Here is a 13,020-nt window from a genome sequence, read left to right as displayed (position 1 = left end):
CATCATGCCTAAAAGTGCCTGTAAGGCTTTGTGTGTATTAACTTGTTGCGATTCGCTTTAGCCGCTATGTTCGAACTTGAATCGCAGTTCTCAGCCTAACCCGCGCAAGCTGGATGACCACGCTTTGCACATCATGCCTAAAAGTGCCTTTAAGGCGTTGTGTGTATTAACTTGTTGCGATTCGTTTGAGCCGCTACGTGCAAACTTGAATCGCAGTTCTGAGCCTAACCCGCGCAAGCTGGATGACCGCGTTATGCACATCATGCCTAGAAGTGCCTGTAAGGCTTTGTGTGTATTAACTTATTGCGATTCGCTTTAGCCGCTGCGTGCGAACTTGAATCGCAGTTCTCAGCCTAACCCGCGGAAGCTGGATGACAGCGTTATGCACATCATGCCTAGAAGTGCCTGTAAGGCGCTGAGTGTATTAACTTGTTGCGATTAGTTTGAGCCGCTACGTGCAAACTTGAATCGCAGTTCTGAGCCTAACCCGCGCAAGCTGGATGACCATGTTTTACACATCATGCCTAGAAGTGCCTGTAAGGCTTTGTGTGTATCAACATGTTGCGATTCGCTTTAGCCGCTATGTTCGAACTTGAATCGCAGTTCTCAGCCTAACCCGCGCAAGCTGGATGACCGCGTTATGCACATCATGCCTAGAAGTGCCTGTAAGGCTTTGTGTGTATTAACTTATTGCGATTCGCTTTAGCCGCTATGTGCGAACTTGAATCGCAGTTCTCAGCCTAACCCGCGGAAGCTGGATGACAGCGTTATGCACATCATGCCTAGAAGTGCCTGTAAGGCGCTGTGTGTATTAACTTGTTGCGATTAGTTTGAGCCGCTACGTGCAAACTTGAATCGCAGTTCTGAGCCTAACCCGCGCAAGCTGGATGACCACGTTTTACACATCATGCCTAGAAGTGCCTGTAAGGCTTTGTGTGTATCAACTTGTTGCGATTCGCTTTAGCCGCTATGTGCGAACTTGAATCACAGTTCTCAGCCTAACCCGCGCAAGCTGGATGACCTCGTTTTTCACATCATGCCTAAAAGTGCCTGTAAGGCTTTGTGTGTATTAACTTGTTGCGATTCGTTTGAGCCGCTACGTGCAAACTTGATTCGCAGTTCTGAGCCTAACCCGCGCAAGCTGGATGACCACGTTTTGCACATCATGCCTAAAAGTGCCTTTAAGGCGTTGTGTGTATTAACTTGTTGCGATTCGTTTGAGCCGCTACGTGCAAACTTGAATCGCAGTTCTGAGCCTAACCCGCGCGAGCTGGATGACCGCGTTATGCACATCATGCCTAGAAGTGCCTGTAAGGCTTTGTGTGTATTAACTTGTTGCGATTCGCTTTAGCCGCTATGTGCGAACTTGAATCGCAGTTAGCCTAACCCGCGCTAGCTGGATGACCACGTTTTGCACATCATGCCTAGAAGTGCCTGTAAGGCTTTGTGTGTATCAACTTGTTGCGATTCGCTTTAGCCGCTATGTGCGAACTTGAATCACAGTTCTCAGCCTAACCCGCGCAAGCTGGATGACCTCGTTTTTCACATCATGCCTAAAAGTGCCTGTAAGGCTTTGTGTGTATTAACTTGTTGCGATTCGTTTGAGCCGCTACGTGCAAACTTGAATCGCAGTTCTGAGCCTAACCCGCGCGAGCTGGATGACCGCGTTATGCACATCATGCCTAGAAGTGCCTGTAAGGCTTTGTGTGTATTAACTTGTTGCGATTCGCTTTAGCCGCTATGTGCGAACTTGAATCACAGTTCTCAGCCTAACCCGCGCAAGCTGGATGACCTCATTTTTCACATCATGCCTAAAAGTGCCTGTAAGGCTTTGTGTGTATTAACTTGTTGCGATTCGTTTGAGCCGCTACGTGCAAACTTGAATCGCAGTTCTGAGCCTAACCCGCGCGAGCTGGATGACCGCGTTATGCACATCATGCCTAGAAGTGCCTGTAAGGCTTTGTGTGTATTAACTTGTTGCGATTCGCTTTAGCCGCTACGTGCGAAGTTGAATCGCAGTTAGCCTAACCCGCGCTAGCTGGATGACCACGTTTTGCACATCATGCCTAGAAGTGCCTGTAAGGCTTTGTGTGTATCAACTTGTTGCGATTCGTTTGAGCCGCTACGTGCAAACTTGAATCGCAGTTCTGAGCCTAACCCGCGCAAGCTGGATGACCACGTTTTGCACATCATGCCTGAAAGTGCCTTTAAGGCGTTGTGTGTATTAACTTGTTGCGATTCGCTTTAGCCGCTATGTGCGAACTTGAATCGCTTTTCTCAGCCTAACCCGCGCAAGCTGGATGACCTCGTTTTTCACATCATGCCTAAAAGTGCCTGTAAGGCTTTGTGTGTATTAACTTGTTGCGATTCGCTTTAGCCGCTATGTGCGAACTTGAATCGCAGTTAGCCTAACCCGCGCAAGCTGGATGACCACGTTTTGCACATCATGCCTAGAAGTGCCTGTAAGGCTTTGTGTGTATTAACTTGTTGCGATTCGTTTGAGCCGCTACGTGCAAACTTGAATCGCAGTTCTGAGCCTAACCCGCGCAAGCTGGATGACCACGTTTTACACATCATGCCTAGAAGTGCCTGTAAGGCTTTGTGTGTATCAACTTGTTGCGATTCGCTTTAGCCGCTATGTGCGAACTTGAATCACAGTTCTCAGCCTAACCCGCGCAAGCTGGATGACCTCGTTTTTCACATCATGCCTAAAAGTGCCTGTAAGGCTTTGTGTGTATTAACTTGTTGCGATTCGTTTGAGCCGCTACGTGCAAACTTGAATCGCAGTTCTGAGCCTAACCCGCGCGAGCTGGATGACCGCGTTATGCACATCATGCCTAGAAGTGCCTGTAAGGCTTTGTGTGTATTAACTTGTTGCGATTCGCTTTAGCCGCTATGTGCGAACTTGAATCACAGTTCTCAGCCTAACCCGCGCAAGCTGGATGACCTCATTTTTCACATCATGCCTAAAAGTGCCTGTAAGGCTTTGTGTGTATTAACTTGTTGCGATTCGTTTGAGCCGCTACGTGCAAACTTGAATCGCAGTTCTGAGCCTAACCCGCGCGAGCTGGATGACCGCGTTATGCACATCATGCCTAGAAGTGCCTGTAAGGCTTTGTGTGTATTAACTTGTTGCGATTCGCTTTAGCCGCTACGTGCGAAGTTGAATCGCAGTTAGCCTAACCCGCGCTAGCTGGATGACCACGTTTTGCACATCATGCCTAGAAGTGCCTGTAAGGCTTTGTGTGTATCAACTTGTTGCGATTCGTTTGAGCCGCTACGTGCAAACTTGAATCGCAGTTCTGAGCCTAACCCGCGCAAGCTGGATGACCACGTTTTGCACATCATGCCTGAAAGTGCCTTTAAGGCGTTGTGTGTATTAACTTGTTGCGATTCGCTTTAGCCGCTATGTGCGAACTTGAATCGCTTTTCTCAGCCTAACCCGCGCAAGCTGGATGACCTCGTTTTTCACATCATGCCTAAAAGTGCCTGTAAGGCTTTGTGTGTATTAACTTGTTGCGATTCGCTTTAGCCGCTATGTGCGAACTTGAATCGCAGTTAGCCTAACCCGCGCAAGCTGGATGACCACGTTTTGCACATCATGCCTAGAAGTGCCTGTAAGGCTTTGTGTGTATTAACTTGTTGCGATTCGTTTGAGCCGCTACGTGCAAACTTGAATCGCAGTTCTGAGCCTAACCCGCGCAAGCTGGATGACCACGTTTTGCACATCATGCCTGAAAGTGCCTTTAAGGCGTTGTGTGTATTAACTTGTTGCGATTCGCTTTAGCCGCTATGTGCGAACTTGAATCGCTTTTCTCAGCCTAACCCGCGCAAGCTGGATGACCTCGTTTTTCACATCATGCCTAAAAGTGCCTGTAAGGCTTTGTGTGTATTAACTTGTTGCGATTCGCTTTAGCCGCTATGTTCGAACTTGAATCGCAGTTCTCAGCCTAACCCGCGCAAGCTGGATGACCACGCTTTGCACATCATGCCTAAAAGTGCCTTTAAGGCGTTGTGTGTATTAACTTGTTGCGATTCGTTTGAGCCGCTACGTGCAAACTTGAATCGCAGTTCTGAGCCTAACCCGCGCAAGCTGGATGACCGCGTTATGCACATCATGCCTAGAAGTGCCTGTAAGGCTTTGTGTGTATTAACTTATTGCGATTCGCTTTAGCCGCACGTGCGAACTTGAATCGCAGTTCTCAGCCTAACCCGCGGAAGCTGGATGACCTCGTTTTTCACATCATGCCTAAAAGTGCCTGTAAGGCTTTGTGTGTATTAACTTGTTGCGATTCGCTTTAGCCGCTATGTTCGAACTTGAATCGCAGTTCTCAGCCTAACCCGCGCAAGCTGGATGACCACGCTTTGCACATCATGCCTAAAAGTGCCTTTAAGGCGTTGTGTGTATTAACTTGTTGCGATTCGTTTGAGCCGCTACGTGCAAACTTGAATCGCAGTTCTGAGCCTAACCCGCGCAAGCTGGATGACCGCGTTATGCACATCATGCCTAGAAGTGCCTGTAAGGCTTTGTGTGTATTAACTTATTGCGATTCGCTTTAGCCGCACGTGCGAACTTGAATCGCAGTTCTCAGCCTAACCCGCGGAAGCTGGATGACAGCGTTATGCACATCATGCCTAGAAGTGCCTGTAAGGCTTTGTGTGTATCAACTTGTTGCGATTCGTTTGAGCCGCTACGTGCAAACTTGAATCGCAGTTCTGAGCCTAACCCGCGCAAGCTGGATGACCACGTTTTGCACATCATGCCTGAAAGTGCCTTTAAGGCGTTGTGTGTATTAACTTGTTGCGATTCGCTTTAGCCGCTATGTGCGAACTTGAATCGCTTTTCTCAGCCTAACCCGCGCAAGCTGGATGACCTCGTTTTTCACATCATGCCTAAAAGTGCCTGTAAGGCTTTGTGTGTATTAACTTGTTGCGATTCGCTTTAGCCGCTATGTGCGAACTTGAATCGCAGTTCTCAGCCTAACCCGCGCAAGCTGGATGACCACGTTTTGCACATCATGCCTAGAAGTGCCTGTAAGGCTTTGTGTGTATTAACTTGTTGCGATTCGTTTGAGCCGCTACGTGCAAACTTGAATCGCAGTTCTGAGCCTAACCCGCGCAAGCTGGATGACCACGTTTTGCACATCATGCCTGAAAGTGCCTTTAAGGCGTTGTGTGTATTAACTTGTTGCGATTCGCTTTAGCCGCTATGTGCGAACTTGAATCGCTTTTCTCAGCCTAACCCGCGCAAGCTGGATGACCTCGTTTTTCACATCATGCCTAAAAGTGCCTGTAAGGCTTTGTGTGTATTAACTTGTTGCGATTCGCTTTAGCCGCTATGTTCGAACTTGAATCGCAGTTCTCAGCCTAACCCGCGCAAGCTGGATGACCACGCTTTGCACATCATGCCTAAAAGTGCCTTTAAGGCGTTGTGTGTATTAACTTGTTGCGATTCGTTTGAGCCGCTACGTGCAAACTTGAATCGCAGTTCTGAGCCTAACCCGCGCAAGCTGGATGACCGCGTTATGCACATCATGCCTAGAAGTGCCTGTAAGGCTTTGTGTGTATTAACTTATTGCGATTCGCTTTAGCCGCTGCGTGCGAACTTGAATCGCAGTTCTCAGCCTAACCCGCGGAAGCTGGATGACAGCGTTATGCACATCATGCCTAGAAGTGCCTGTAAGGCGCTGAGTGTATTAACTTGTTGCGATTAGTTTGAGCCGCTACGTGCAAACTTGAATCGCAGTTCTGAGCCTAACCCGCGCAAGCTGGATGACCATGTTTTACACATCATGCCTAGAAGTGCCTGTAAGGCTTTGTGTGTATCAACATGTTGCGATTCGCTTTAGCCGCTATGTTCGAACTTGAATCGCAGTTCTCAGCCTAACCCGCGCAAGCTGGATGACCGCGTTATGCACATCATGCCTAGAAGTGCCTGTAAGGCTTTGTGTGTATTAACTTATTGCGATTCGCTTTAGCCGCTATGTGCGAACTTGAATCGCAGTTCTCAGCCTAACCCGCGGAAGCTGGATGACAGCGTTATGCACATCATGCCTAGAAGTGCCTGTAAGGCGCTGTGTGTATTAACTTGTTGCGATTAGTTTGAGCCGCTACGTGCAAACTTGAATCGCAGTTCTGAGCCTAACCCGCGCAAGCTGGATGACCACGTTTTACACATCATGCCTAGAAGTGCCTGTAAGGCTTTGTGTGTATCAACTTGTTGCGATTCGCTTTAGCCGCTATGTGCGAACTTGAATCACAGTTCTCAGCCTAACCCGCGCAAGCTGGATGACCTCGTTTTTCACATCATGCCTAAAAGTGCCTGTAAGGCTTTGTGTGTATTAACTTGTTGCGATTCGTTTGAGCCGCTACGTGCAAACTTGATTCGCAGTTCTGAGCCTAACCCGCGCAAGCTGGATGACCACGTTTTGCACATCATGCCTAATAGTGCCTTTAAGGCGTTGTGTGTATTAACTTGTTGCGATTCGTTTGAGCCGCTACGTGCAAACTTGAATCGCAGTTCTGAGCCTAACCCGCGCGAGCTGGATGACCGCGTTATGCACATCATGCCTAGAAGTGCCTGTAAGGCTTTGTGTGTATTAACTTGTTGCGATTCGCTTTAGCCGCTATGTGCGAACTTGAATCGCAGTTAGCCTAACCCGCGCTAGCTGGATGACCACGTTTTGCACATCATGCCTAGAAGTGCCTGTAAGGCTTTGTGTGTATTAACTTGTTGCGATTCGTTTGAGCCGCTACGTGCAAACTTGAATCGCAGTTCTGAGCCTAACCCGCGCAAGCTGGATGACCACGTTTTGCACATCATGCCTGAAAGTGCCTTTAAGGCGTTGTGTGTATTAACTTGTTGCGATTCGCTTTAGCCGCTATGTGCGAACTTGAATCGCTTTTCTCAGCCTAACCCGCGCAAGCTGGATGACCTCGTTTTTCACATCATGCCTAAAAGTGCCTGTAAGGCTTTGTGTGTATTAACTTGTTGCGATTCGCTTTAGCCGCTATGTGCGAACTTGAAACGCAGTTCTGAGCCTAACCCGCGCAAGCTGGATGACCTCGTTTTTCACATCATGCCTAAACGTGCCTGTAAGGCTTTGTGTGTATTAACTTGTTGCGATTCGCTTTAGCCGCTATGTGCGAACTTGAATCGCAGTTAGCCTAACCCGCGCAAGCTGGATGACCACGTTTTGCACATCATGCCTAGAAGTGCCTGTAAGGCTTTGTGTGTATTAACTTGTTGCGATTCGCTTTAGCCGCTATGTGCGAACTTGAATCGCAGTTAGCCTAACCCGCGCAAGCTGGATGACCACGTTTTGCACATCATGCCTAGAAGTGCCTGTAAGGCGTTGTGTGTATTAACTTGTTGCGATTCGTTTGAGCCGCTACGTGCAAACTTGAATCGCAGTTCTGAGCCTAACCCGCGCAAGCTGGATGACCACGTTTTGCACATCATGCCTGAAAGTGCCTTTAAGGCGTTGTGTGTTTTAACTTGTTGCGATTCGCTTTAGCCGCTATGTGCGAACTTGAATCGCTTTTCTCAGCCTAACCCGCGCAAGCTGGATGACCTCGTTTTTCACATCATGCCTAAAAGTGCCTGTAAGGCTTTGTGTGTATTAACTTGTTGCGATTAGCTTTAGCCGCTATGTTCGAACTTGAATCGCAGTTCTCAGCCTAACCCGCGCAAGCTGGATGACCACGCTTTGCACATCATGCCTAAAAGTGCCTTTAAGGCGTTGTGTGTATTAACTTGTTGCGATTCGTTTGAGCCGCTACGTGCAAACTTGAATCGCAGTTCTGAGCCTAACCCGCGCAAGCTGGATGACCGCGTTATGCACATCATGCCTAGAAGTGCCTGTAAGGCTTTGTGTGTATTAACTTGTTGCGATTCGCTTTAGCCGCTATGTGCGAACTTGAATCGCAGTTCTCAGCCTAACCCGCGCAAGCTGGATGACCTCGTTTTTCACATCATGCCTAAAAGTGCCTGTAAGGCTTTGTGTGTATTAACTTGTTGCGATTCGTTTGAGCCGCTACGTGCAAACTTGAATCGCAGTTCTGAGCCTAACCCGCGGAAGCTGGATGACAGCGTTATGCACATCATGCCTAGAAGTGCCTGTAAGGCGCTGTGTGTATTAACTTGTTGCGATTAGTTTGAGCCGCTACGTGCAAACTTGAATCGCAGTTCTGAGCCTAACCCGCGCAAGCTGGATGACCACGTTTTGCACATCATGCCTAGAAGTGCCTGTAAGGCTTTGTGTGTATCAACTTGTTGCGATTCGCTTTAGCCGCTATGTGCGAACTTGAATCACAGTTCTCAGCCTAACCCGCGCAAGCTGGATGACCTCGTTTTTCACATCATGCCTAAAAGTGCCTGTAAGGCTTTGTGTGTATTAACTTGTTGCGATTCGTTTGAGCCGCTACGTGCAAACTTGATTCGCAGTTCTGAGCCTAACCCGCGCAAGCTGGATGACCACGTTTTGCACATCATGCTTAAAAGTGCCTTTAAGGCGTTGTGTGTATTAACTTGTTGCGATTCGTTTGAGCCGCTACGTGCAAACTTGAATTGCAGTTCTGAGCCTAACCCGCGCAAGCTGGATGACCGCGTTATGCACGTCATGCCTGGAAGTGCCTGTAAGGCTTTGTGTGTTTTAACTTGTTGCGATTCGCTTTAGCCGCTATGTGCGAACTTGAATCGCAGTTAGCCTAACCCGCGCAAGCTGGATGACCTCGTTTTTCACATCATGCCTAAAAGTGCCTGTAAGGCTTTGTGTGTATTAACTTGTTGCGGTTCGCTTTAGCCGCTATGTGCGAACTTGAATCGCAGTTCTCAGCCTAACCCGCGCAAGCTGGATGACCACGTTTTGCACATCATGCCTAGAAGTGAGTGTAAGGCTTTGTGTGTATTAACTTGTTGCGATTCGTTTGAGCCGCTACGTGCAAACTTGAATCGCAGTTCTGAGCCTAACCCGCGCAAGCTGGATGACCACGTTTTGAACATCATGCCTAAAAGTGCCTTTAAGGCGTTGTGTGTATTAACTTGTTGCGATTCGTTTGAGCCGCTACGTGCAAACTTGAATCGCAGTTCTGAGCCTAACCCGCGCAAGCTGGATGACCGCGTTATGCACATCATGCCTAGAAGTGCCTGTAAGGCTTTGTGTGTATTAACTTGTTGCGATTCGCTTTAGCCGCTATGTGCGAACTTGAATCGCAGTTCTCAGCCTAACCCGCGCAAGCTGGATGACCTCGTTTTTCACATCATGCCTAAAAGTGCCTGTAAGGCTTTGTGTGTATCAACTTGTTGCGATTCGTTTCAGCCGCTACGTGCAAACTTGAATCGCAGTTCTGAGCCTAACCCGCGGAAGCTGGATGACAGCTTATGCACATCATGCCTAGAAGTGCCTGTAAGGCTTTGTGTGTATCAACTTGTTGCGATTCGCTTTAGCCGCTATGTGCGAACTTGAATCACAGTTCTCAGCCTAACCCGCGCAAGCTGGATGACCTCGTTTTTCACATCATGCCTAAAAGTGCCTGTAAGGCTTTGTGTGTATTAACTTGTTGCGATTCGTTTGAGCCGCTACGTGCAAACTTGATTCGCAGTTCTGAGCCTAACCCGCGCAAGCTGGATGACCACGTTTTGCACATCATGCCTAGAAGTGAGTGTAAGGCTTTGTGTGTATCAACTTGTTGCGATTCGCTTTAGCCGCTATGTGCGAACTTGAATCACAGTTCTCAGCCTAACCCGCCCAAGCTGGATGACCTCGTTTTTCACATCATGCCTAAAAGTGCCTGTAAGGCTTTGTGTGTATTAACTTGTTGCGATTCGTTTGAGCCGCTACGTGCAAACTTGATTCGCAGTTCTGAGCCTAACCCGCGGAAGCTGGATGACCTCGTTTTTCACATCATGCCTAAAAGTGCCTGTAAGGCTATTAACTTGTTGCGATTCGCTTTAGCCGCTATGTGCGAACTTGAATCGCAGTTCTCAGCCTAACCCGCGCAAGCTGGATGACCACGTTTTGCACATCATGCCTAGAAGTGCCTGTAAGGCTTTGTGTGTATTAACTTGTTGCCATTCGTTTGAGCCGCTACGTGCAAACTTGAATCGCAGTTCTGAGCCTAACCCGCGCAAGCTGGATGACCACGTTTTGCACATCATGCCTAAAAGTGCCTTTAAGGCGCTGTGTGTATTAACTTGTTGCGATTAGTTTGAGCCGCTACGTGCAAACTTGAATCGCAGTTCTCAGCCTAACCCGCGCAAGCTGGATGACCACGTTTTGCACATCATGCCTAGAAGTGCCTGTAAGGCTTTGTGTGTATCAACTTGTTGCGATTCGCTTTAGCCGCTATGTGCGAACTTGAATCGCAGTTCTCAGCCTAACCCGCGCAAGCTGGATGACCACGTTTTGCACATCATGCCTAAAAGTGCCTTTAAGGCGTTGTGTGTATTAACTTGTTGCGATTAGTTTGAGCCGCACGTGCAAACTTGAATCGCAGTTCTGAGCCTAACCCGCGCAAGCTGGATGACCACGTTTTGCACATCATGCCTAGAAGTGCCTGTAAGGCTTTGTGTGTATCAACTTGTTGCGATTCGCTTTAGTCGCTATGTGCGAACTTGAATCGCAGTTCTCAGCCTAACCCGCGCAAGCTGGATGACCTCGTTTTTCACATCATGCCTAGAAGTGCCTGTAAGGCTTTGTGTGTATTAACTTGTTGCGATTAGTTTGAGCCGCACGTGCGAACTTGAATCGCAGTTCTGAGCCTAACCCGCGCAAGCTGGATGACCACGTTTTGCACATCATGCCTAGAAGTGCCTGTAAGGCTTTGTGTGTATTAACTTGTTGTGATTCGCTTTAGCCGCTATGTGCGAACTTGATTCGCAGTTCTCAGCCTAACCCGCGCAAGCTGGATGACCTCGTTTTTCACATCATGCCTAAAAGTGCCTTTAAGGCGTTGTGTGTATTAACTTGTTGCGATTCGTTTGAGCCGCTACGTGCAAACTTGAATCGCAGTTCTGATCCTAACCCGCGCAAGCTGGATGACCGCGTTATGCACATCATGCCTGGAAGTGCCTGTAAGGCTTTGTGTGTTTTAACTTGTTGCGATTCGCTTTAGCCGCTATGTGCGAACTTGAATCGCAGTTCTCAGCCTAACCCGCGCAAGCTGGATGACCTCGTTTTTCACATCATGCCTAAAAGTGCCTGTAAGGCTTTGTGTGTATTAACTTGTTGCGATTCGCTTTAGCCGCTATGTGCGAACTTGAATCGCAGTTCTCAGCCTAACCCGCGCAAGCTGGATGACCACGTTTTGCACATCATGCCTAGAAGTGCCTGTAAGGCTTTGTGTGTATTACCTTGTTGCCATTCGTTTGAGCCGCTACGTGCAAACTTGAATCGCAGTTCTGAGCCTAACCCGCGCAAGCTGGATGACCGCGTTATGCACGTCATGCCTGGAAGTGCCTGTAAGGCTTTGTGTGTTTTAACTTGTTGCGATTCGCTTTAGCCGCTATGTGCGAACTTGAATCGCAGTTAGCCTAACCCGCGCACGCTGGATGACCTCGTTTTTCACATCATGCCTAAAAGTGCCTGTAAGGCTTTGTGTGTATTAACTTGTTGCGATTCGCTTTAGCCGCTATGTGCGAACTTGAATCGCAGTTAGCCTAACCCGCGCAAGCTGGATGACCTCGTTTTTCACATCATGCCTAAAAGTGCCTGTAAGGCTTTGTGTGTATTAACTTGTTGCGATTCGCTTTAGCCGCTATGTGCGAACTTGAATCGCAGTTCTCAGCCTAACCCGCGCAAGCTGGATGACCTCGTTTTCACATCATGCCTAAAAGTGCCGGTAAGGCTTTGTGTGTTTTAACTTGTTGCGATTCGCTTTAGCCGCTATGTGCGAACTTGAATCGCAGCTCTCAGCCTAACCCGCGCAAGCTGGATGACCTCGTTTTTCACATCATGCCTAAAAGTGCCTGTAAGGCTTTGTGTGTATTAACTTGTTGCGATTCGTTTCAGCCGCTACGTGCAAACTTGAATCGCAGTTCTGAGCCTAACCCGCGCAAGCTGGATGACCGCGTTATGCACGTCATGCCTGGAAGTGCCTGTAAGGCTTTGTGTGTTTTAACTTGTTGCGATTCGCTTGAGCCGCTATGTGCGAACTTGAATCGCAGTTAGCCTAACCCGCGCAAGCTGGATGACCTCGTTTTTCACATCATGCCTAAAAGTGCCTGTAAGGCTTTGTGTGTATTAACTTGTTGCGATTCGCTTTAGCCGCTATGTGCGAACTTGAATCGCAGTTCTCAGCCTAACCCGCGCAAGCTGGATGACCTCGTTTTCACATCATGCCTAAAAGTGCCGGTAAGGCTTTGTGTGTTTTAACTTGTTGCGATTCGCTTTAGCCGCTATGTGCGAACTTGAATCGCAGCTCTCAGCCTAACCCGCGCAAGCTGGTGACCTCGTTTTTCACATCATGCCTAAAAGTGCCTGTAAGGCTTTGTGTGTATTAACTTGTTGCGATTCGTTTCAGCCGCTACGTGCAAACTTGAATCGCAGTTCTGAGCCTAACCCGCGGAAGCTGGATGACAGCGTTATGCACATCATGCCTAGAAGTGCCTGTAAGGCTTTGTGTGTATCAACTTGTTGCGATTCGCTTTAGCCGCTACGTGCAAACTTGATTCGCAGTTCTGAGCCTAACCCGCGCAAGCTGGATGACCACGTTTTGCACATCATGCCTAAAAGTGCCTTTAAGGCGTTGTGTGTATTAACTTGTTGCGATTCGTTTGAGCCGCTACGTGCAAACTTGAATCGCAGTTCTGAGCCTAACCCGCGCAAGCTGGATGACCGCGTTATCCACATCATGCCTGGAAGTGCCTGTAAGGCTTTGTGTGTTTTAACTTGTTGCGATTCGCTTTAGCCGCTATGTGCGAACTTGAATCGCAGCTCTCAGCCTAACCCGCGCAAGCTGGATGACCTCGTTTTTCACATCATGCCTAAAAGTGCCTGTAAGGCTTTGTGTGTATTAACT

Source organism: Amblyomma maculatum, unplaced genomic scaffold (assembly GCF_055883805.1).
Source record: "Amblyomma maculatum isolate TAMU_Amacu unplaced genomic scaffold, ASM5588380v1 scaffold_21, whole genome shotgun sequence".
Lineage (NCBI taxonomy): Eukaryota > Metazoa > Arthropoda > Arachnida > Ixodida > Ixodidae > Amblyomma > Amblyomma maculatum.
This window is presented reverse-complemented; position numbering follows the sequence as displayed.